A 20,500-nucleotide genomic window follows, 5' to 3' on the forward strand; every position below is an offset into this window, starting at 1 on the left:
AAGCTGGGTTCAGAAATGAAACTATAAAACAAAACATTTTTACAGTCAAAAAGGAAATAGCCGATGTTCCTGACGCCGATGCCCAATGTCGCCGAAGTGTGGCTAAAGATGGTCGAGGATGGCCTGTAATGAACGAGGAACGGCGAAAGAAAGCCTGGTAAATCAAGTCAAAGTTTATTCGTCACGTGCGCCGAATACAACAGGTGTAGACCTTACAGTGAAATGCTGAATACAACAGGTGTAGTAGACCTCACAGTGAAATGCTGAATACAACAGGTGTAGTAGACCTCACAGTGAAATGCTGAATACAACAGGTGTAGTAGACCTCACAGTGAAATGCTGAATACAACAGGTGTAGTAGACCTTACAGTGAAATGCTGAATACAACAGGTGTAGTAGACCTCACAGTGAAATGCTGAATACAACAGGTGTAGTAGACCTTACAGTGAAATGCTGAATACAACAGGTGTAGTAGACCTTACAGTGAAATGCTGAATACAACAGGTGTAGTAGACCTCACAGTGAAATGCTGAATACAACAGGTGTAGTAGACCTTACAGTGAAAGTGTGTAAGTGTGTAAGTGTGTAGTAGTGTTACAGTGAAATGTGAATACAACAGGTGTGTGTGTGTGTTGTGTGTGTGTGTGTGTGTGTGTGTGTGTGTGTGTGTAGTAGACCTGTACAGTGTGTGTGTGTGTGTGTGTGTGTGTGTGTGTGTGTGTGTAAGTGTGTGTGTGTGTGTGTGTGTGTGTGTGTGTGTGTGTGTGTGTGTGTGTGTGTGTGTGTGTGTGTGTGTGTGTGTGTGTGTGTGTGTGTGTGTGTGTGTGTGTGTGTGTGTGTGTGTGTGTGTGTAGGTAAGTAAAGAAATAAAACAACAGTAAAAAGACATTTGAAAATAAGAGTAGCAAGGCTATAAACACACACCGTTTAGTCAGGCTTATTGAGGTAGTATGTACATGTAGGTATGGTTAAAGTGACTAAGCATGAAGAGAACAAGGAATAGTGAAAGACAGCCTGGTGGAACGGTGACAGACAGCCGGGTGGAACGGTGACAGACAGCCTGGTGGAACGGTGAAAGACAGCCTGGTGGAACGGTGAAAGACAGCCTGTAGGAACGGTGACAGACAGCCTGTAGGAACGGTGAAAGACAGCCTGTGGAACGGTGAAAGACAGCCTGGTGGAACGGTGAAAGACAGCCTGTAGGAACGGTGACAGACAGCCTGTAGGAACGGTGAAAGACAGCCTGTAGGAACGGTGAAAGACAGCCTGGTGGAACGGTGAAAGACAGCCTGTAGGAACGGTGAAAGACAGCCGGGTGGAACGGTGACAGACAGCCTGTAGGAACGGTGAAAGACAGCCTGGTGGAACGGTGAAAGACAGCCAGTAGGAACGGTGAAAGACAGCCAGTAGGAACGGTGAAAGACAGCCTGGTGGAACGGTGAAAGACAGCCAGAAGGATCGGTGAAAGACAGCCTGGTGGAACGGTGAAAGACAGCCTGTAGGAACGGTGAAAGACAGCCAGTAGGAACGGTGAAAGACAGCCTGGTGGAACGGTGACAGACAGCCAGTAGGAACGGTGAAAGACAGCCAGTAGGAACGGTGAAAGACAGCCAGTAGGAACGGTGAAAGACAGCCTGTAGGAACGGTGACAGACAGCCAGTAGGAACGGTGACAGACAGCCTATAGGAACGGTGACAGACAGCCAGTAGGAACGGTGAAAGACAGCCTGTAGGAACGGTGACAGACAGCCTGTAGGAACGGTGAAAGACAGCCTGGTGGAACGGTGAAAGACAGCCTGGTGGAACGGTGAAAGACAGCCTGGTGGAACGGTGAAAGACAGCCTGGTGAAACGGTGAAAGACAGCCTGTAGGAACAGTGACAGACAGCCTGTAGGAACGGTGAAAGACAGCCTGTAGGAACGGTGAAAGACAGCCTGTAGGAACGGTGAAAGACAGCCTGTAGGAACGGTGAAAGACAGCCAGTAAGAACGGTGAAGACAGCCTGGTGGAACGGTGAAAGACAGCCTGTAGGAACGGTGAAAGACAGCCTGTAGGAACAGTGAAAGACAGCCTGGTAGGAACGGTGAAAGACAGCCTGTAGGAACAGTGAAAGACAGCCAGTAAAACGGTGACAGACAGCCTGTAGGATATGAAAGACAGCCTGTTGTCATGCCAACATTTAAAGACAGCCTGGGATCTCCCTGTAGGCAGAAAACAGCCTGTGAAAGTGACAGACAGCCTGTCACAACGGTGAAAGACAGCCTGTAGGAACCTGACAGACAGCCTGGTGGACGCACTGAAAGACAGGGTTCTGTAGGATACAGTAGACCCTGCAAAGACAGCCTGGTCCATCACAGACTACGACAGAGCAACAGGGTTCTATATAACAGCCAGTAGGACCCTGCAAAGACACCCTGCCTCCATCACGCACGGTGAAGAGCAGCAGGGTTCTATATAACATGGTAGCAGTGAGAGCACAGGTTCTATATAAAGACAGCAGTAGCACCCTGAAAACACCCTGCCTCCATCACGCTGTACTGAAAGACAGAGCAACAGGGTGAAAGACAGCCAGTAGCACCCTGAAAGACACCCTGGTCACGCACTAGACAGAGCAACAGGGTGAATAACAGCCTGTAGCACCCTGACACACAGCCTGGTGGAACGGTGACAGACAGGGTTCTATAGGAACATAAAGTAGCACCCTGAAAGACAGTCTCCATCAGGAACGGTGAAAGACAGCCTATATAACATACAGTAGCACCCTGCACACAGACAGCCTGCCTCCATCACGCACTGAAGAGCAACAGGGTTCAGTAGGAACGGTGAAAGACACCCTGCACACAACACCCTGCCTACATCACGCACTAGACAGAGCAGCCAGTAGGGTTCTAAATAACATACAGTAGGACCCTGAAAGACAGCCTCCATCACGCACTGAAAGACAGAGCAACAGGTGAAAGACAGCCAGTAGGACCCTGAAAGACAGCCCGTCTCCATCACGCACTACGACAGAGAAAGACAGGGTTCTGATATAACAGCCAGTAGCACCCTGAAAGACAGCCTGTCTCCATCACGACAGCCTGTAGGACAGAGCAACAGGGTTCTACAGCCTGTAGGAATAGTGAAAGACAGCCTGGTCCATCACGGTGACTACAGCCTGTAGGAGCAACAGGGTTCTATATAACATACAGTAGCACCCTGCACAAACACCCTGCCTCCATCACGCAGCTGTTGTCAGAGCAACATTTATCTTCACATACAGTAGGACCCTGCACAAAACACCCTGCCTCCATCAACACATCAGAGCAACAGGGTTCCATATAACATACAGTAGCACCCTGCACACAACACCCTGTCTCCATCACGCACTACGACAGAGCAACAGGGTTCCATATAACATACAGTAGCACCCTGCACACAACACCCTGCCTCCATCACGCACTACGACAGAGCAACAGGGTTCTATATAACATACAGTAGCACCCTGCACACAACACCCTGCCTACATCACGTAGTAGTGACAGAGCAACAGGGTTCTATATAACATACAGTAGCACCCTGCAGACAACACCCTGCCTCCATCACGCACTAGCGACAGAGCAACAGGGTTCTATATAACATACAGTAGCACCCTGCACACAACAGGGTTCTATCAACACTACAGTGCAGAGCAACAGGGTTCTATATAACATACAGTAGCACCCTGCACACAACACCCTGTCTCCATCACGCAGACGACAGAGCAACAGGGTTCTATCAAACAGCACATGTAGCACCCTGCAAAAACCCTGCCTCCATCACGGCATGACAGAGCAACAGGGTTCTAATAACATACAGAAACCTTGTCAAATCTGTGATGAAACACACACACCCTGTCAAATCATGCACACGACAGAGCAACAGGGTTCTATATAACATACAGTAGCAGTGAAGAGCAACAGGGTTGTCAAATCATAGTAGCAGTGAAAAGCAACAGGGTTCTACATAACATACAGTAGCAGTGAAGAGCAACAGGGTTCTATATAACATACAGTAGCAGTGCAGAGCAACAGGGTTCTATATAACATAGTAGCAGTGCAGAGCAACAGGGTTCTATATAACATAGTAGCAGTGAAGAGCAACAGGGTTCTATATAACATACAGTAGCAGTGAGAGCAACAGGGTTCTATATAACATGGCAGTAGCAGTGCAGAGCAACAGGGTTCTATATAACATGCAGTAGCAGTGCAGAGCAACAGGGTTCTATATAACATACAGTAGTAGTGAAGAGCAACAGGGTTCTATATAACATACAGTAGCAGTGAAGAGCAACAGGGTTCTATATAACATACAGTAGCAGTGAAGAGCAACAGGGTTCTATATAACATGCAGTAGCAGTGCAGAGCAACAGGGTTCTATATAACATACAGTAGCACCCTGCACACAACATCCAACAGGATCCTCACCAGACGGGGTCTTCATTGACGGCGTCGTCAAACAGCAGGATGTCAGATGGCAAAAGAACCCCACTACCAGGGCATGAAGTGTGGACACCGTCCTAAAACAGAGAGTCACAGTCAGATGGCACACACCTTGTCAAATCTGTGATGAAACACACACACACACACACATTGTCAAATCTGTGATGAAACACACACACACACACACCTTGTCAAATCTGTGATGAAACACACACACCACACACTTGTCAAATCTGTGATGAAAACACACACACTTGTCAAATCTGTGATGAAACACACAAAACACACTTGTCAAATTGTGATGCACACACACAACACAATAGTCCATAGATAATACATGGATGGTTGTAATAACTTGTCAAATCTGTGATGAAACACACACATCACATGGTCAAATCTGTGATAAAACATTCAATACACCTTGTCAAATCTGTGATGAAGCACACACAACACACCTTGTCAAATCTGTGATAAAACACACACACCTTGTCAAATCTGTGATAAAACACACACACCTTGTTAAATCTGTGATGAAACACACACACACACACACCTTGTCAAATCTGTGAGGAACACACACACACCTTGTCAAATCTGTGATAAAACACACACAGTGACACCTTGTCAAATCTGTGAGGAAACACACACAACACCTTGTTAAATCTGTGATGAAACAGTGAGTTAACTGGTCACAACAGTGGGTTACCTGGTCAAATCTGTGATAAATCAGGAACACACACACTTGTCAAATCTGTGATAAAACACACACACACACACACACACACACACACTTGTCAAATCTGTGATGAAACACACACACACCTTGTCAAATCTGTGATGAAACACACACAGATGGACACCTTGTCAAATCTGTGAAGAAACACACACACACACCTTGTTAAATCTGTGAAGAAACACACACACACCTTGTCAAATCTGTAATGAAACACACACACACACACTCAGATGGCAGAGAGTCAGTCAGTCAGATGGCAGAGAGTCAGTCAGTCAGACAGTCAGTCAGTCAGATGGCAGAGTCTGGCAGTCAGATGGCAGAGAGTCAGTCAGTCAGATGGCAGAGAGTCAATCTGTCAGATGGCAGAGAGTCTGGCAGTCAGATGGCAGAGAGTCTGGCAGTCAGATGGCAGAGAGTCTGGCAGTCAGATGGCAGAGAGTCTGGCAGTCAGATGGCAGAGAGTCTGGCAGTCAGACAGTCAGTCAGTCAGATGGCAGAGAGTCTGGCAGTCAGATAGCAGAGAGTCTGGCAGTCAGATAGCAGAGTCTGGCAGTCAGATGGCAGAGAGTCTGACAGTCAGATGGCAGAGAGTCTGGCAGTCAGATGGCAGAGAGTCTGTCTGTCTGTCTGCCAATCTGTTCATCTCTCCCCCTGGCCATTGGCACGGGCCAGACAACTACAGAACCTTCACAGACAGGGTCATCTGAGGGTCATCTGTGATCTTCAAAACAGCTGTGCCTAGATAATACATGGACGGTTGTAATAACTGAGAATGTGTGAGGTGGTCATGACATCATGATGGTTGATTCATGGAACATTCTTGGAATACATGATGTAATAACAGTGTTTACGGCAGATCTTTTGATAAGAGCATCTGGTGCGATTTTTATTTTATTTAACTCGGCAAGTCAGTTAAGAACAAATTCTTATTTACAATGACGGCCTAGGAACAGTGGGTTAACTGGTCTAGGAACAGTGGGTTAACTGGTCTAGGAACAGTGGGTTAACTGGTCTAGGAACAGTGGGTTAACTGGTCTAGGAACAGTGGGTTAACTGGTCTAGGAACAGTGAGTTAACTGGTCTAGGAACAGTGAGTTAACTGGTCTAGGAACAGTGGGTTAACTGGTCTAGGAACAGTGGGTAAACTGCCTTGTTCAGGGGCAGAACGACAGATGTTTGACCTTGTCAGCTCTGGGATTCTATCTTGGAACCTTTCGGTTACCAGACCAACGCTCTAACCACTAGGCCAACAGCGGCCCCCAGATAAGGAGCCACATTGAGTAAATGACCTGTGTAATGACCTGGGAAGTTAAACTGTGTATTGACCTGTGAAAACACCTGGGTGACTTAAGGCATCGACAAATTAACAACAATAACACAGTTATAGCAGACTGTCAAAACTGGCATGTATGTAGTGACACATGAAGGACTATCATATGATATCAGTGTTGCAGCCAGCAGTTCTGTACCTTGAGTTCCATTCCACTTTCTGCTGGTCTGCTAGGCATAGGAAGCCAGAACTGGCGCGGGGGGAGACCCAGGGACTGACCCGGTGGAAGAGCCACTGGAACGAGAGGAAACTGGTGACCAAGATGACTAGGATCAGCAGGCTGAACAGGTCCATGGCTGCCCAACCCCACTGGAGAGAGAGGAAGAGAGAGGAGAGAGAGGAAGAGAGGAGAGAGGAAGAGAGAGAGGAAGAGGGAAGAGAGGAGAGAGAGGAAGAGAGGAGAGAGGGGAGAGAGGAAGAGAGGAAGAGAGAGGAGAGAGGAAGAGAGGAGAGAGAGGAAGAGAGGAGAGAGGAGAGAGGAAGAGAGAGAGGGAAGAGAGGAGAGAGAGGAAGAGAGAGAGAGAGAGAGGAAGAGAGGGAGAGAGAGGAGAGAGGAGAGAGAGGGAGGAGGAGAGAGGAGAGAGGGAGAGAGGAGAGAGGGGAGAGGGAAGAGAGGAAGAGAGAGGAAGAGAGGAGAGAGAGGGAGAGAGAGGAGAGAGAGAGGAGAGAGAGAGGAGAGAGGAGAGAGGGAGAGAGAGAGGAAGAGAGAGAGAGAGAGAGGAAGAGAGGAGAGAGAGGGAAGAGAGAGGAGAGAGGAGAGGAGAGAGAGAGGGAGAGGAAGAGAGGAAGAGAGGAGAGAGGAGAGAGGAGAGAGAGAGAGGAAGAGAGGAAGAGAGGAAGAGAGGAGAGAGAGGAAGAGAGGAAGAGAGGAGAGAGGAAGAGAGGAAGAGAGGAAGAGAGGAGAGAGAGGAAGAGAGGAGAGAGGAGAGAGAGAGGAAGAGGAAGAGAGGAAGAGAGGAGAGAGGAGAGAGAGAGGAGGGAGAGAGAGGAAGAGAGGAGAGAGGAAGAGAGGAGAGGAGAGAGGAAGAGAGAGAGAGGAGAGAGAGAGGAGAGAGGGGAGAGGGAGAGGGGAGAGAGGAAGAGAGGAGAGAGAGAGGAAGAGAGAGAGAGGAGAGAGGAAGAGAGGAGGAGAGGAGGAGGAGAGGAGAGGAAGAGAGGAGAGAGAGGAAGAGGGGAGAGAGGAGAGGAAGAGAGGAGAGAGAGAGAGAGAGGGGAGAGAGGAAGAGCAGAGAGGAGAGAAGAGAGGAGAGAGGAAGAGAGAGGAAGAGAGGAGAGAGAGAAGAAGAGAGGAAGAGGGAAGAGAGAGAGAGGAGAGAGGAGAGAGAGGAGAGAGGAAGAGAGGAGAGAGAGAAGAGAGGAGAGGAAGAGAGGAAGAGAGGAGAGAGGAGAGAGGGAGAGAGGAGAGGAGAGAGGAAGAGAGGAGAGAGAGGAAGAGAGGAAGAGAGGGAGAGAGAAGAGAGGAAGAGAGAGAAGAGAGAAGAGAGGGAGAGAGGAGAGAGAGGAGAGAGGAGAGAGAGGAAGAGAGGAAGAGAGGAAGAGAGAGAGGAGAGGAGAGAGAGAGAGAGAGGAGAGAGAGAGAGAGAGGAAGAGGAGAGAGAGGAAGAGAGGAGGAGAGGAGATAGCAGAGAGGAAGAGAGGAGAGAGGAGAGAGAGGAGAGAGAGGAAGAGGGGAGAGAGAGAGGAAGAGAGAAGAGAGGAAGAGAGGAAGAGAGAGGAAGAGAGGAAGAGAGGAAGAGGAGAGGAAGAGAGAGGAGAGAGAGGGAGAGAGAGGAAGAGAGGAGAGAGAGGAAGAGAGAGAGAGAGAGAGAGGAGAGAGCAGAGAGGAAGAGAGCAGAGAGGAAGAGAGGAGAGAGAGGAAGAGAGGAGAGAGAGGAAGGAGGAGAGAGAGGAAGAGAGGGAGGAGAGAGGAGAGAGAGAGAGAGGAGAGAGGAGAGAGAGGAAGAGAGGAGAGAGAGGGGAGAGGGGAAGAGGGGAAGAGGGGAGAGAGGAGAGAGAGAAGAAGAGAGGAAGAGAGAGAGGAGAGAAGAGAGAGAAGAGAGGGAGAGAGGAAGAGAGGAAGAGGAGAGAGAGGAAGAGAGGAGGAGAGCAGAGAGAGAGAGAGGAAGAGAGGAAGAGGAGGAGAGGAGCAGAGAGGAAGAGAGGAGAGAGCAGAAGAGGGAGAGAGGAAGAGGGAGGGGAGAGAGAGGAAGAGAGGAGAGGAAAGAAGAAGAGAGGAAGAGATGAGAGAAGAAGAGGAATTGAGGGAGAGAGGAATAGAGGAAGAGAGCAAGAGAGGAAGAGAGGAGAGAGGAGAGAGGAGAGAGGAGAGAGGAGAGGAGAGGAGAGAGGAAGAGCGAGGAAGAGAGAGCAGAGAGAAAGAGAGGAAGAGAGGAGTGAGGAAGAGAGGAAGAGCGAGGAAGAGAGAGAGAGAGAGAAAGAGGAGAGAAAGAGTCTTTAAACATTAAAATACAATTTATAAAATGATCACATTTTCACATAAAAATATTCTAAAGATAGATTGATTCTTCATCTGTCATAGACCAGTATAACTTTCCTGTATTATATTTAAACGCTTTTAAAGTTTCGTTTGAATGCACATATTGAAAGGTTTCATCAGATAAATGATTCCATTTCTTTATTGCACTGAAACTAAATGCTATTTTGCTTATTTAACTTTTCTGTCTGGATAACACATAGATGGTGGACAATCTATTCCTAGTATTGACTGAATGTCTGTCTCTGTGGCAGGTGAGAGAGAGAGGGAGGGAGGGAGGGAGGGAGGGAGGGAGGAGAGAGGGAGGGAGGGCAGGTGAGAGAGAGGGCAGAGAGGGAGGGCAGGTGAGAGAGAGGGCAGAAAGGGAGGGCAGGTGAGAGGGAGGGAGGGAGGGAGGGAGGGAGGGCAGGTGAGAGAGAGGGCAGAGAGGGAGGGCAGGAGAGAGAGGGCAGAAAGGGAGGGCAGGTGAGAGGGAGGAAGGGAGGGAGGGCAGGTGAGAGAGAGAGGGCAGAGAGGGAGGGCAGGTGAGAGAGAGGGCAGAGAGGGAGGGCAGGTGAGAGAGAGGGCAGAGAGGGAGGGCAGGTGAGAGAGGGAGGGAGGGAGGTGGGAGGGAGGGCAGGGAGGGAGGGAGGGAGGGAGGGAGGGAGGGAGGGAGGGAGGGAGGGAGGTGCTTTAGAGGGAACAAGGGAGGGAGGGAGGGAGTTGAATGAAAGGTCAGATAGATTAAACTGAATAGGGGTGTGGAGAAGCTCGGTGCTTTAGGCTGAACTAGGGGAGTGGAGAAGCTAGGTGCTTTAGGCTGAACTAGGGGAGTGGAGAAGCTAGGTGCTTTAGGCTGAACTAGGGGAGTGGAGAAGCTAGGTGCTTTAGTCTGAACTAGGGGAGTGGAGAAGCTAGGTGCTTTAGGCTGAACTAGGGGAGTGTTAGTGTTTCCGGTTCCGGGTTGGAGCGAGCGGTCGCATCCACACTTCGGTCCGCAGGTAGTATAACATTTCATTATAGTACAACGGTTTGATTTGTCTAATCTTAGCAATTTCTTCTTAGCTAGCTACATAGCCGTCTTTGTATCAAAGATAATTGCGTAATTATCGTATTTCGTCGTCCTAACGTAGTCTACACTGCTTTCTGCCCAGCAGCTAGCTAACGTCCACTAGCACAGCAGCTAGCTAACGTCCACTAGCACTGTAGAAACTATTACACTCAACAACTCGATTAGTGTAGTGTTAGCTAGCTACATAGTTGTCTTTGCTGTCTTCGTATCCAAGGTAATTGTGTAGTTTAGAGTGTGTAGACTTAGAGTGATTATCTTAATTTACCGAGGTTAGCTAGCCAGCTATTTGTCGTCCTTAACGTAGGAGTCACTGCTAGCTAGCTAGCCAACAGCTAGCCAACGTCTTCCGAATTGAACTTCAACAACCCGGTCAACATTCCGCCTCGCTCCACAGGTAGTATCACATTTTCATTTCACTTCATTACAGTACAACGGTTTGATTTGTTTGATCGTAGCTAGCTAGCTACATAGCCGTCTTTGTATCTAAGACAATTGTGTAGTCTGGAGCGATTTTCTAGGTTAGCTAGCCAGCTATTGTCGTTCTTTTAACATAACGTTACGTAATCAACACTGCTAGCTAGCCAGCTAGCCCCCGAATAGCAGCACTGTAGAAACTATTACACTCGACGGAACGACTTGATTAGTGTAGTGTCAACAACGTAGCCACTGCCAGCTAGCCTACTCCAGCAGTACTGTATCATTTCAATCATTTTAGTCAATAAGATTCTTGCTACGTAAGCTTAACGTTCTGAACATTCGATAAGTGTAGTCCACTTGTCATTCCAATCTCCTTTGCATTAGCGTAGCCTCTTCTGTAGCCTGTCAACTATGTGTCTATCTATCCCTGTTCTCTCCTCTCTGCACAGACCATACAAACGCTCCACACCGCGTGGCCGCGGCCACCTAATCTGGTGGTCCCAGCGCGCACGACCCACATGGAGTTCCAGGTCTCCGGTAGCCTCTGGAACTGCCGATCTGCGGCCAACAAGGCAGAGTTCATCTCAGCCTATGCCTCCCTCCAGTCCCTCGACTTCTTGGCACTGACGGAAACATGGATCACCACAGACAACACTGCTACTCCTACTGCTCTCTCTTCGTCCGCCCACGTGTTCTCGCACACCCCGAGAGCTTCTGGTCAGCGGGGTGGTGGCACCGGGATCCTCATCTCTCCCAAGTGGTCATTCTCTCTTTCTCCCCTTACCCATCTGTCTATCACCTCCTTTGAATTCCATGCTGTCACAGTTACCAGCCCTTTCAAGCTTAACATCCTTATCATTTATCGCCCTCCAGGTTCCCTCGGAGAGTTCATCAATGAGCTTGATGCCTTGATAAGCTCCTTTCCTGAGGACGGCTCACCTCTCACAGTCCTGGGCGACTTTAACCTCCCCACGTCTACCTTTGACTCATTCCTCTCTGCCTCCTTCTTTCCACTCCTCTCCTCTTTTGACCTCACCCTCTCACCTTCCCCCCTACTCACAAGGCAGGCAATACGCTCGACCTCATCTTTACTAGATGCTGTTCTTCCACTAACCTCATTGCAACTCCCCTCCAAGTCTCCGACCACTACCTTGTATCCTTTTCCCTCTCGCTCTCATCCAACACTTCCCACACTGCCCCTACTCGGATGGTATCGCGCCGTCCCAACCTTCGCTCTCTCTCCCCCGCTACTCTCTCCTCTTCCATCCTATCATCTCTTCCCTCTGCTCATACCTTCTCCAACCTATCTCCTGATTCTGCCTCCTCAACCCTCCTCTCTTCCCTTTCTGCATCCTTTGACTCTCTATGTCCCCTATCCTCCAGGCCGGCTCGGTCCTCCCCTCCCGCTCCGTGGCTCAACGACTCATTGCGAGCTCACAGAACAGTGCTCCGGGCAGCCGAGCGGAAATGGAGGAAAACTCGCCTCCCTGCGGACCTGGCATCCTTTCACTCCCTCCTCTCTACATTTTCCTCCTCTGTCTCTGCTGCTAAAGCCACTTTCTTCCACTCTAAATTCCAAGCATCTGCCTCTAACCCTAGGAAGCTCTTTGCCACCTTCTCCTCCCTCCTGAATCCTCCTCCCCCTCCCCCCCCTCCTCCCTCTCTGCAGATGACTTCGTCAACCATTTTGAAAAGAAGGTCGACGACATCCGATCCTCGTTTGCTAAGTCAAACGACACCGCTGGTTCTGCTCACACTGCCCTACCCTGTGCTCTGACCTCTTTCTCCCCTCTCTCTCCAGATGAAATCTCGCTTCTTGTGACGGCCGGCCGCCCAACAACCTGCCCGCTTGACCCTATCCCCTCCTCTCTTCTCCAGACCATTTCCGGAGACCTTCTCCCTTACCTCACCTCGCTCATCAACTCATCCCTGACCGCTGGCTACGTCCCTTCCGTCTTCAAGAGAGCGAGAGTTGCACCCCTTCTGAAAAAACCTACACTCGATCCCTCCGATGTCAACAACTACAGACCAGTATCCCTTCTTTCTTTTCTCTCCAAAACTCTTGAACGTGCCGTCCTTGGCCAGCTCTCCCGCTATCTCTCTCAGAATGACCTTCTTGATCCAAATCAGTCAGGTTTCAAGACTAGTCATTCAACTGAGACTGCTCTTCTCTGTATCACGGAGGCGCTCCGCACTGCTAAAGCTAACTCTCTCTCCTCTGCTCTCATCCTTCTAGACCTATCGGCTGCCTTCGACACTGTGAACCATCAGATCCTCCTCTCCACCCTCTCCGAGTTGGGCATCTCCGGTGCGGCCCACGCTTGGATTGCGTCCTACCTGACAGGTCGCTCCTACCAGGTGGCGTGGCGAGAATCTGTCTCCTCGCCACGCGCTCTCACCACTGGTGTCCCCCAGGGCTCTGTTCTAGGCCCTCTCCTATTCTCGCTATACACCAAGTCACTTGGCTCTGTCATAACCTCACATGGTCTCTCCTATCATTGCTATGCAGACGACACACAATTAATCTTCTCCTTTCCCCCTTCTGATGACCAGGTGGCGAATCGCATCTCTGCATGTCTGGCAGACATATCAGTGTGGATGACGGATCACCACCTCAAGCTGAACCTCGGCAAGACGGAGCTGCTCTTCCTCCCGGGGAAGGACTGCCCGTTCCATGATCTCGCCATCACGGTTGACAACTCCATTGTTTCCTCCTCCCAGAGCGCTAAGAACCTTGGCGTGATCCTGGACAACACCCTGTCGTTCTCAACTAACATCAAGGCGGTGGCCCGTTCCTGTAGGTTCATGCTCTACAACATCCGCAGTGTACGCCCCTGCCTCACACAGGAAGCGGCGCAGGTCCTAATCCAGGCACTTGTCATCTCCCGTCTGGATTACTGCAACTCGCTGTTGGCTGGGCTCCCTGCCTGTGCCATTAAACCCCTACAACTCATCCAGAACGCCGCAGCCCGTCTGGTGTTCAACCTTCCCAAGTTCTCTCACGTCACCCCGCTCCTCCGCTCTCTCCACTGGCTTCCAGTTGAAGCTCGCATCCGCTACAAGACCATGGTGCTTGCCTACGGAGCTGTGAGGGGAACGGCACCGCAGTACCTCCAGGCTCTGATCAGGCCCTACACCCAAACAAGGGCACTGCGTTCATCCACCTCTGGCCTGCTCGCCTCCCTACCACTGAGGAAGTACAGTTCCCGCTCAGCCCAGTCAAAACTGTTCGCTGCTCTGGCCCCCCAATGGTGGAACAAACTCCCTCACGACGCCAGGACAGCGGAGTCAATCACCACCTTCCGGAGACACCTGAAACCCCACCTCTTCAAGGAATACCTAGGATAGGATAAAGCAATCCTTCTCACCCCCCCCCTTAAATGATTTAGATGCACTATTGTAAAGTGGCTGTTCCACTGATGTCAGAAGGTGAATTCACCAATTTGTAAGTCGCTCTGGATAAGAGCGTCTGCTAAATGACTTAAATGTAAATGTAAATGTAAATGAGTGGAGAAGCTAGGTGCTTTAGGCTGAACTAGGGGAGTGGAGAAGCTAGGTGATTAAGGCTGAAATAGGGGAGTGGGGAAGCTAGGTGCTTTAGGCTGAACTAGGGGAGTGGAGAAGCTAGGTGCTTTAGGCTGAACTAGGGGAGTGGAGAAGCTAGGTGCTTTAGGCTGAACTAGGGGAGTGGAGAAGCTAGGTGCTTTAGTCTGAACTGGGGGAGTGGAGAAGCTAGGTGCTTTAGTCTGAACTGGGGGAGTGGAGAAGCTAGGTGCTTTAGGCTGAACTAGGGGAGTGGAGAAGCTAGGTGCTTTAGGCTGAACTGGGGGAGTGGAAAAGCTAGGTGCTTTAGGCTGAACTAGGGGAGTGGGGAAGCTAGGTGCTTTAGGCTGAACTGGGGGAGTGGAAAAGCTAGGTGCTTTAGGCTGAACTAGGGGAGTGGAGAAGCTAGGTGATTAAGGCTGAACTAGGGGAGTGGAGAAGCTAGGTGATTAAGGCTGAACTTGGGGAGTGGAGAAGCTAGGTGCTTTAGGCTGAACTAGGGGAGTGGAGAAGCTAGGTGATTAAGGCTGAACTAGGGGAGTGGAGAAGCTAGGTGCTTTAGACTGAACTAGGGGAGTGGAGAAGCTAGGTGATTAAGGCTGAACTAGGGGAGTGGAGAAGCTAGGTGATTAAGGCTGAACTAGGGGAGTGGAGAAGCTCGGTGCTTTAGGCTGAACTAGGGGGAGTGGAAAAGCTAGGTGCTTTAGACTGAACTAGGGGAGTGGAGAAGCTAGGTGATTAAGGCTGAACTAGGGGAGTGGAGAAGCTAGGTGATTAAGGCTGAACTTGGGGAGTGGAGAAGCTAGGTGCTTTAGGCTGAACTAGGGGAGTGGAGAAGCTAGGTGATTAAGGCTGAACTAGGGGAGTGGAGAAGCTAGGTGATTAAGGCTGAACTAGGCGAGTGGAGAAGCTAGGTGCTTTAGTCTGAACTAGGGGAGTGGAGAAGCTAGGTGCTTTAGGCTGAACTAGGGGAGTGGAGAAGCTAGGTGCTTTAGACTGAACTAGGGGAGTGGAGAAGCTAGGTGCTTTAGGCTGAACTAGGGGAGTGGAGAAGCTAGGTGATTAAGGCTGAACTAGGGGAGTGGAGAAGCTAGGTGATTAAGGCTGAACTTGGGGAGTGGAGAAGCTAGGTGCTTTAGGCTGAACTAGGGGAGTGGAGAAGCTAGGTGATTAAGGCTGAACTAGGGGAGTGGAGAAGCTAGGTGCTTTAGTCTGAACTAGGGGAGTGGAGAAGCTAGGTGCTTTAGGCTGAACTAGGGGAGTGGAGAAGCTAGGTGCTTTAGGCTGAACTAGGGGAGTGGAGAAGCTAGGTGCTTTAGGCTGAACTAGGGGAGTGGAGAAGCTAGGTGCTTTAGGCTGAACTAGGGGAGTGGAGAAGCTAGGTGCTTTAGGCTGAACTAGGGGAGTGGAGAAGCTAGGTGCTTTAGACTGAACTAGGGGAGTGGAGAAGCTAGGTGCTTTAGGCTGAACTAGGGGAGTGGAGAAGCTAGGTGCTTTAGGCTGAACTAGGCGAGTGGAGAAGCTAGGTGCTTTAGTCTGAACTAGGGGAGTGGAGAAGCTAGGTGCTTTAGGCTGAACTAGGGGAGTGGAGAAGCTAGGTGCTTTAGACTGAACTAGTGGAGTGGAGAAGCTAGGTGCTTTAGGCTGAACTAGGGGAGTGGAGAAGCTAGGTGCTTTAGGCTGAACTGGGGGAGTGGAGAAGCTAGGTGCTTTAGTCTGAACTAGGGGAGTGGAGAAGCGAGGTGCTTTAGGCTGAACTAGGGGAGTGGAGAAGCTAGGTGCTTTAGACTGAACTAGGGGAGTGGAGAAGCTAGGTGCTTTAGGCTGAACTAGGGAGTGGAGAAGCTAGGTGCTTTAGGCTGAACTAGGGGAGTGGAGAAGCTAGGTGCTTTAGGCTGAACTAGGGGAGTGGAGAAGCTAGGTGCTTTAGGCTGAACTAGGGGAGTGGAGAAGCTAGGTGCTTTAGGCTGAACTAGGGGAGTGGAGAAGCTAGGTGCTTTAGTCTGAACTGGGGGAGTGGAGAAGCTAGGTGCTTTAGGCTGAACTTGGGGAGTGGAGAAGCTAGGTGCTTTAGTCTGAACTAGGGGAGTGGAGAAGCTAGGTGCTTTAGACTGAGGAGCCAACAGCGGGTCACAAGTCACCTTGTATTATTTCATTTGTTAAGCACTTTTGAAAAGCATCTATTAATGAAGTTTGATGGATCGCGAGAGGCACACTGACACAAACAGAGGAAGCGCTGTGGATAATAAAGTGTTTGTGGCAACGCTGACATTATTGCCAGGGACAGGGTCCAGGCAAGGAATAAACAAATGAGTTCACCTAGAACATGGAGCCAAGGTATTACGCCAGAGACACTGGAGTAGATCATTGCTGATCTATACAATGTGTTAGGCTATAAACACAGGGTAGGCTAAATATTAAAAGACCTGTGTAGATATGGTGGGCCTGTCATAGGCTGGACTTGAGGGTTGTCGGCCATCGTTTGTTCTTCTGTAGTTCTTGTCACTTGGCCACTCCCCGTGCTCTGGGTGATGGTGGCTTCGTCAGGTAGATTTGTCACGATGATACTATGATATGCAATGTCATTCGATGGTCTTAAAGTGACAGTACATGATTTCAAGTCCTAGGTATGTATTATTGTCTGAGTAAAGCGCAAGACACCATCTGTGTATGTATTGTTGTGATACTGGCTTGAAGAAAGAAGATTTTTTTTTTTTTTACCTGTAACTGAACCAAGTTTATTGTAATACAATTGTATATTTTTCATAGTTTTGCCGGGTCCATTGTATTGCTCATGATCCAACAGGTGGCCTGTCATCACCTGTCTTGTACTGGATGAGATGGTCCCCGTCACCAACTGTCTCGTACTGGTTGAGATGGTCCCCGTCACCAACTGTCTCGTACTGGTTGAGATGGTCCCCGTCACCACCTGTCTTGTACTGGATGAGATGGTCCCCGTCACCACCTGTCTCGTACTGGTTGAGATGGTCCCCGTCACCACCTGTCTTGTACTGGATGAGATGGTCCCCCGTCACCAACTGTCTTGTACTGGATGAGATGGTCCCCGTCACCACCTGTCTTGTACTGGATGAGATGGTCCCCCGTCACCAACTGTCTTGTACTGGATGAGATGGTCCCCGTCACCACCTGTCTTGTACTGGATGAGATGGTCCCCGTCACCACCTGTCTTGTACTGGATGAGATGGTCCCCCGTCACCAACTGTCTTGTACTGGATGAGATGGTCCCCCGTCACCAATTGTCTTGTACTGGATGAGATGGTCCCCGTCACTAACTGTCTCGTACTGGATGAGATGGTCCCCGTCACCAACTGTCTCGTACTGGATGAGATGGTCCCCGTCACCAACTGTCTCGTACTGGATGAGATGGTCCCCGTCACCAACTGTCTCGTACTGGATGAGATGGTGCCCCGTCACCAACTGTCTTGTACTAGATGAGATGGTCCCCGTCACCACCTGTCTTGTACCGGATGAGATGGTCCCCGTCACCACCTGTCTCGTACCGGATGAGATGGTCCCCGTCACCAACTGTCTCGTACCGGATGAGATGGTCCCCGCCACCAACTGTCTCGTACTGGATGAGATGGTCCCCGTCACCAACTGTCTCGTACTGGATGAGATGGTCCCCCGTCACCAACTGTCTCGTACTGGATGAGATGGTCCCCGTCACCAACTGTCTTGTACTGGCTGAGATGGTCCCCGTCACCAACTGTCTTGTACTGGCTGAGATGGTCCCCGTCACCACCTGTCTTGTACTGGATGAGATGGTCCCCGTCACCACCTGTCTTGTACTGGATGAGATGGTCCCCGTCACCACCTGTCTTGTACTGGATGAGATGGTCCCCGTCACCACCTGTCTTGTACTGGATGAGATGGTCCCCGTCACCAACTGTCTTGTGCTGGATGAGATGGTCCCCGTCACCACCAGTCTCGTACTGGATGAGATGGTCCCCGTCACCACCAGTCTTGTACTGGATGAGATGGTCCCCGTCACCACCTGTCTTGTACTGGATGAGATGGTGCCCCTCACTAAACAGCAACTGGCGCAGCCTGGTAGTTTAGCTCTTTCAGGTAACCCTAGTTGGCAGGTGTAGCTGTGGCAAACGTTTAATCTGACCTTATGGGCCCTATGCATCAAACAAAACACTTGGTTTCCATTGAGCTTGAGACGATGTCAGCAGACTAGAAGGTGAATTGTAGCACACAACAGTGATCCCTGGAGTGCTACAGGAAGTATCCATAGAGATAGGTTCCTTCTGCTGCAGAATCTTCCTTTCTGAACCGAGCAGCGTAGAAGGAGCTCATCCGTACAGATAAGCCTTTGGCTCCAACAAGAGCCAGCTCAGCAGACACCACTTACACACAGTGCAGTCTCTATGCAGAGGAGAACCCGAACAACTGGAGATTATCGTGGTTGCAGTTTTTCTTTTTTCTTTTTTTTACAGGGACAGTGCACATTAATCAACGTTTCAGTAAAAGTGCCGGTTTTAGCCAGCCGGCTAATTTTCAACCGCAGTCCCTGGGCAGGTTATTAAAAACAATTACAATATAGACAATAGCAACATAGAACAAGCAATAAGTAGCATACAGACAGAGCAACATAGAGCAAAAAGCAGCAAGACAAAAGTCATAAAAGCAACAAAGTGTTTCCACACCTCACAAGCTACAGACAACAGACAACATGGAAAGCTTTTCCTTAGGGGAACTATACAGTCACCTCTCATGGCAGACCTTGTGGATCTGCTGCCATATGTCTGGGTTTTCTGTTTAACAAAAATATTGAGTGGAGGGGGAGCCAGGCCATTAAGGATCTTGAATACAAGACATGCGTCGGTGTATTGCACAAGATTTTCCCAACTCAAGAGCTCTGCTTTCTAAGGATGTGACAATGATGATGGCTATTGGGCTTCCTATCAAGCACTTTGAGAGCCTGTTTGTAGACAGACTGAATAGGTTTTAATGTTGTACAGCAAGCTTGGGCCCAACTAGTCAAGCAGTATGTTAAGTGGGGGAGTATCATAGAGTTGAAGTACAGTTTTGCTACCTCTGTAGTCAAACAATTTCATATAAATCGGAAATTAGCTAGGTTGAATTTAGTTATTTGAATTACCTTTTTCACATGCTTTTTAAAAGAGAGGTTGGAATCAAGTATGATGCCAAGGTACTTAAAATCGGATACTACCTGGAGCTTCTCCCCTGACACATAGACATCTGGCTCAGTAGCATCTGTTGCCCTCTTTGTGAAGAACATGCAAACAGTTTTTTTCACATTGAGATGCAAACACGAGTCACTGAGCCACTTTGTAACCTGGACCATTACAGTAGTGAGTTCTTGTGCAGCTTGTTGTTTGCTCTTGAGTTGCGATTGGACACCCTAGATCATCAATTCCTGATGCTGCTGCGATTGGACACCCTAGAACATAAATTCTGGATGCTGCTGGGATTGGACACCCTAGAACATCAATTCCTGATGCTGCTGCGATTGGACACCCTAGAACATCAATTCCTGATGCTGCTGCGATTGGACACCCTAGAACGTAAATTCTGGATGCTGCTGGGATTGGACACCCTAGAACATCAATTCCTGATGCTGCTGCGATTGGACACCCTAGAACATAAATTCTGGATGCTGCTGTGATTGGACACCCTAGAACATCAATTCCTGATGCTGCTGCGATTGGACACCCTAGAACATCAATTCCTGATGCTGCTGTGATTGGACACCCTAGAACATCAATTCCTGATGTCCTACTGTACTATGTTGCCACATGAATTCTGTCAGTAACCATTCACGCAGTAAAATGCAGCTGCTAAGCATGTTAGTTCTGCTCTCCAAATATGTTTCTGTCACTTCAGGTAACAACATTTACAGTCATGTATTATGACTGCCTAGACCAGTGGATAGCCTACTCGGTTTTTACACTGCAAATCCCCCCCCTGTGCAAGGGAATGTTATTGTGTACTGCAGGTTCAGCCCACCAGTTCCCAGCCCCCAGCCTCAGCTGTAAAGCTTTTATCCAGCAGCAGCAGTGGTACGGCTATGACCCAGGAGACAGCCTGTCTCAGCCACAGCACCGATGTGTGGCAATAAAACAGACAGATCCTGCCACTCAGAGATACACGCAGGTGAAACAGGTGAAACTAACAGTGAAATGCTGACTTCCCAACATCTTAGAGAAAGAAACTAGAGAAATAATATAAAAGGTAATAACATGTATTAATAAAAGTAATAATACATACAAGATGAGTAACAATAACTTGGCTATATACACGGGGTACCAGTACTGAGTAATGATAACTAGGCTATATACACAGGGTCACAGTACTGAGTAATGATAACTAAGCTATATACACAGGGTACCAGTACTGAGTAATGATAACTAGGCTATATACACGGGGTACCAGTACTGAGTAATGATAACTTGGCTATATACACGGGGTACCAGTACTGAGTAATGATAACTAGGCTATAT

At 49.3% G+C, this 20,500-nt stretch overlaps 1 pseudogene; it reads right to left on the reverse strand.

Annotated features, from left to right (window-relative positions):
- The window catches only part of LOC135517117 (TLC domain-containing protein 4-B-like), a 42,918-nt pseudogene that overhangs the window by 9,886 nt on the left and 12,532 nt on the right, over nt 1–20,500 (reverse strand).

This window comes from Oncorhynchus masou, chromosome 28 (assembly GCF_036934945.1).
Source record: "Oncorhynchus masou masou isolate Uvic2021 chromosome 28, UVic_Omas_1.1, whole genome shotgun sequence".
NCBI classification, from domain to species: domain Eukaryota; kingdom Metazoa; phylum Chordata; class Actinopteri; order Salmoniformes; family Salmonidae; genus Oncorhynchus; species Oncorhynchus masou.